Genomic DNA, 5,500 nt, shown 5'->3' with positions numbered 1-5,500 from the left:
CCGCCACCGGGTTCCCAAGCTTCGTTGTTGCTCCCGCGCCTCGCTCAGCCAGTGAGCGGGAGCCGGTCTGTATGTGGGATCCGAACCCTAGGACGGGAGCGCCACCACGCTTCCCAAGCAGCGCACTATCCAGTGCGCCAGCGGGCCGGCCCTTTCCATGACTTTTTTGTTCAGTCCTTGCAACAAGCCCTGAGGCAGGGGCCCCCTTATCCTAAACAAGTCAGTGACTGGAGAGCCAGGCTCTGTGCAGTGCCTACCTGCCCCCATCTCCCTGCCACCCCCAGCCCCTGGCAGACAGTCCCCATCACAGCCAGGATTTCCCTCTGGTCCAGGGGTCTGTCTTGGAGATCAGTTCAGGAAGGGTCCTGTCCCACTAGGCCCCCTTCCCTCCCCATCAGGACATGCCCCCCCCCCCAGCTGCATGGAATGAATGAGTGGGTCACTGTCCTATGGCAGAATACAAATGTCAGTCTGGCTCTGCTTATGAGGAGCACAGGGCCATGTGACACAGGGCAGGCCAGGTGCAGGAGAGGTGACACCTCCATGTCGGGTTAGGGAAGGGGCTTGCAGCAAGAGCAAAGGCCCCTGAAGAGAGGGCTCAGAACTCAGTCACAGACAAGTCCCGGTGGGTGGAGGGCAGAGAGAGCATGAGACAGTCAGGCAGCAGGTGCCCTATCGAGAAGGGTCTTTGAGTCCTGCCAGGAATCAGACTTGATCCTGAGGATAAGGGAGAACTTACAGCTGCAGGAAGATGCCCTGCTGTGTGTTTAGGAGCCCTGCCACTGGAGCCTGGTCTGGGGAGCTGGAGGGGTCCCTGCCCCAGCGTGGTGTGCATCACAGGCTCTGTAGCCACAGATGTGCCTGCCCCCCTCTCCGCCCCTCCCTGGTCGCTGCCTGGCACTCAGGAGATCGTCAGAGGTCCTTCTGAGTGAATGAAGGACACTGGGTTGGCAGAGAGAGGAAAGGGTAGTCTGTGGTCCCAGTCGTACAGAGCTTCCTTTTGGGGTGTCTGTTGAGCTCACAGGGACTTCAGCCGCCCCTCACTCACAGTGACGGCCTCTGCTCTTGTGCTGGTTTCTGACACCTAAAACCAGACGTGGAAATTAGAACAAACCCATACACGTTTGGAAAGCAGATTCAACTGCTTTCTGGCAGAAATCCTTTCCCCCAAGACCCTGCCAGGCTCACCAGTGAAACCTCTTCCCTCCCCACCACCCTGCATCATTTGTCCCCTGCCTTTCCTCAGTGAGGCCACAGAAGGGACCCGGGAGCAGCTGCAGTCCAGTAGGGTGATTTGGGGGGACAGGGGTCAGGGAGGGAGACGCCCATGCTAGTGAGAAAGGGCATTGCTCTGGGTTGTCGGGAAAAGAGAGTTATTTTAAAAATCACAGAACCCATCACATGCCAAGCAAGTCCACACAAGCACTGGGTGCCGCCCCGGTGGACACCTCTGTGCTAGGACAGCACCGTCCCACTCTAAAGACAAGGAACCCGAAGTCCAGAGGTAACATGAAAAACAATCATATGTTTTTATCTGATTATAACAGTAACCGTGAGTTAATTGAAGAATATTTGCCTATCACCATTAAATCTTATTTCAATATTTACATATTAACATTTAAAATTCAATCTCTTAGTGACTTCAATTAATTTGGCTGATTCTAATCATTTTTTTCTAATTTGTTTATCACTTAACTTTTTAGTGTTTTTACCTTTTATCTTTTTTAACTTTATCTTTTGGCTAAATACTCAGAAGTTTCTTTTATTGTTACTCCTCACGCCCTTCCTTCCCGAGAACAATCACTATTGATTTTTCTCTTGCAGGTGCCGTGTGCGGGCAGCTGATGGTCAGTCTAAGGAACTTACTCTCGTAAAACCACAGCCAGTGAGTTCTCAAAGACTCAGTAATGCACCTTAATTATTATTTTAAAAGCTTTTGTCTTGTGAAATACAATAGACCTACAGGAAGAAATCATAAAATATACATGTAATATCTCAATGACTCATGAGTGTCTGTACACCTGCCACCCAGGAAACAGAATATTGCAGGACCTGAGTACAAGACTGTACCCAGCTACCGCCTCTCTCTGCCAGAGGTCTGCTGACTTCATATGAAATCTCTTCTTTGCAATTATTTATACTTCTATCACCCTGCCGTGCATCCCTAACCATTATAATTTGGTTTTGCCTGTGTTTTGAACTGATACAAAGAGAATCAAAGAGCGTGATTCTTACATGTCTGGCTCCTTTCACTCAACTTTAAGTCTGAAATGTATCCATGTTGTTGTATGTAACTGTAGTCACTCATCACTGGGTATTCATCCATTGTGTGAATGTGCCACAACTTATGTATCCATTTTGCTGATGAGGAATATCTGGTTGTTTCTAGTTTGAGAATATTATGAATAAATTGTGAGCCTTTTTATCTGTGTGCCCTGATGCGCTTGGCATGCATTTGGGAGGGGGTGTAGTTAAGAGTGAAATTGCTGGGTCATGAGTAATAGCTACCTCAGCTTTCTGTGCCCTTTTGTATTGAGACACAACTTATGTACAGTGACGGTCACTAATATTAAGTGTGCAATTCAGTGATTTTACACAACTGTAAACATCAGTATGTCACCGCCACTGTCATGGTGCAAGACTGTTCCTGCTTCCTCCAAAGTTCCCCTTTCAGTGTCCTCTCTCTCCATGTTAATCTGCTTCCCGTCACTATAGTCTAGTACAGAATTTCATGCACTAGGACTCACACGCTGTGTAGTCTTTTATGCCTGGCTTCTTTCTCTTGACGTGATGTTTTGCTGCATGAATCAATGGATCATTTGTTTTTATTGCTGAGTAGAATTCCACCGAAATTTGTTTATCCATCCACAAACTGATGGACAATTGGGGTAATTATGCATAAAGCTGCTGTTGACATTCAAGTACAAGTTTTACATGAACGTCTGTTTTCACTTCTCCTGGGTATATGCAGGTTAGGCATCCCTAACCCAAAAATCCAAACTTTGAAATGCCCCAAAACTTTTGAGCGCCAACATGACACAACAGAGGAAAATTTCACACCTGAGCTCACGTGACAGATCATGTGTTTCATGCACAAAATTATTTAAAATGTTGTAAGAATTACCTTCAGATGATGTGTACAAGGTGTATATGAAACGTAAATAAATTTTGTGTTTAGACTTGGGTCCCACCCCCAAGATACCTCATTGTGTATATACAAATACTTCAAAATCCAAAAAAATCCAAAATCTGAAACGCTCCTGGTACCAAGCATTTCAGATAAGGGATACTGAACCTGCACTTAGGAAAGGTATTGCTGGACTGTGCTCACGTGGTAAGTTTACATTTAACTTTAAAGAAACTGACAGGCTGTTTTCCAGAGTGGCCGTGCCGTTTTGCATCCCACCTGCCGATGCATGAGGGTTCCCGGGCTCCATGTTCTCACCAACCCTCGTGTCTGTGTCGTGTGCCTTGTTAACGACGTTAACCACTGCGGTGAGTTTACGGAGCTGTCTCACTGTGCTCTTAACTTGCGTTACCCTGAGAGCTAATGATGTGGAGCCATTCATGTATCTTCTTTAGTAAAGGATCTTTTCAAATCTTTTGCTGATTTTCAAAAATTGAGGAGTGGTAGGAGCCCTTGATACTTGTACCTTCTGATACAAGCTCTCTACCAGGTGAATGTTTTGCAGGTGTTTTCTCCCAGCCTTTGACTTGCTTTTTCATCTTCTTACCAGTATCTATTTTTTTCATCAGTCCAACTCATTTTATTTTATTTATGGCAGGGGGCAGGGGAGTGAAGAGGATTTTCCTACAACAAGGCTTCTGCTTGGAGAGGCAGATGAGTCTGGACCTTTTATGCCCCCTCCTGGGGGCGGTCAGGGAGGATGCCCAGCACCACCGGCAGTGGCCCATCCAAGGCAAGGCTGCAAGCCACCCCACCCCCTCTGAGACATATCACAGAAACTTGGTGCCCCACCTCCGTACCCCATGCCGGTCCTGCAGATCCTGTGACATTTGTCTTTCTGAGAAATGTTTACTCAGCTTTTACTGTGACTTACTTGCAAGCAATTGTTAACGTTGGCATTTTTTAAATTGTGAAACATGTAACATAAGGATTGCCATTTAAGTATTATTAAACATACAGTTGCATTTAATTAATTACACTCACAGTGCTGTGTGACTACGACGTCTGCACCTGTAGTGTGGTTGCCACTCCACACACAGACTCTGCACCCGCGGAACAATAGCTTCTCCCCATTTCCCCCGCCCCCCAATTCCCATTAACCACTAATCTCCTTCTGACTCTGAAATTTTTTCTTTTTCATTTTCTTAATCCATCCAGATAATTGTATATATTTATGGAGTCCTATCTGCTATTTGGGTACACTTATACCAATGTGCAATGATCATATCAGGGTATTTAGCATTTTCATCACCTCAGACATTTGTCACCCCCTACTGTTGGGAACATTCTACATCCTCTCAACCAGCTACTTGAAGTTATACAGTAAATTGCTGTTGACTGTGGTCTCCCTTTATTCCTATAGAACACTTGATCTTGTTCTTCCTATCTCTACAAGCTTGTATTCACTGACCACACTCTCCCCATCTCCCCTCTCCTTACCAGCCTTCAGTACCCACTATTCTACTCTCTACTTCTATGAGATCAACTTTTTTAGCTTCCACATAAGAGTGAGAATGTGGTATTTCTCTTTCAGTGTCTGGCTTATTTCACTTAACATAATTTTCTCCAAGCTCATCTGTGTTGCTGCAAGTGGCAAAATTCAGTCTTTTTTATGGCCGAGTAGTATTCCATTGCGTATATCTATACCACATTTTCTTTATCCAGTCATCCACTGATGGACATTTAGGTTGGTTCCAAATTTTGGCTGTTGGGAATACAGCTGTGATAAACATGGGGGTACGAGTATCTCTTCAACTGGTTGATTTCCTGTCCTTTAGAAATATACCTAGTAGTGGGATTGCTGGATCATATGGTACTTCTATTTGTAAATTTTTTAGAAACCTCCATACTGTTTTCCATAAAGGCTGTTCTAATTTACATTCCCACCAACAATGTATAAGTTTTCCCCTTTCTCTGCATCCTCACCAGCATTTGCTATTTTTTGTCTTTTTGATAATGACCAGTCTCACTGGTGAGATGATACTCATTGTGGTTTGGATTTGCATTTCTCTGATGGTTCGTGGGCATTGAGCATTTTCTCATGTACCTGTTGACCACTTCTATGTCTTCTTTTGAGAAATGTCTATCCGGCTCATTTGCCCACTTTTTTTTAAAAATTTTATTTTGTCGATATACAATGTGGTTGATTATTGTGGCCCGTCACCGAATCCTCCCTCCCTCCTCCCTCTCCCCCCTCCCACCCAACAATGTCCTTTCTGTTTGCTTGTCGTATCAACTTCAAGGAACTGTAGTTGTTATGTCTTCTCCCCCCCCCCCCGGGTTTTGTGCGTGTGTGTGTGTGTGTGTGTGTGT

General features: G+C 45.4%; 1 long non-coding RNA gene across 3 annotated transcripts in view; it reads left to right on the top strand.

The window, feature by feature from the left end:
- Positions 1-4,162, top strand: part of LOC103587871 — a 6,855-nt gene extending 2,693 nt beyond the window's left edge. For all 3 annotated transcript variants that reach the window (XR_550265.1, XR_550264.1, XR_550262.1), the window contains 2 exons: positions 1,825-1,885; positions 3,381-4,162. This is a non-coding gene — a long non-coding RNA (uncharacterized LOC103587871). The remainder of the gene's footprint in view (positions 1-1,824; positions 1,886-3,380) is intronic.
- Positions 4,163-5,500: the final 1,338 nt, after the last annotated feature.

This window comes from Galeopterus variegatus, unplaced genomic scaffold (genome assembly GCF_000696425.1).
Source record: "Galeopterus variegatus unplaced genomic scaffold, G_variegatus-3.0.2 Scaffold26, whole genome shotgun sequence".
Classification (NCBI taxonomy): Eukaryota; Metazoa; Chordata; class Mammalia; order Dermoptera; family Cynocephalidae; genus Galeopterus; species Galeopterus variegatus.
This window is presented reverse-complemented; position numbering and strand designations above follow the sequence as displayed.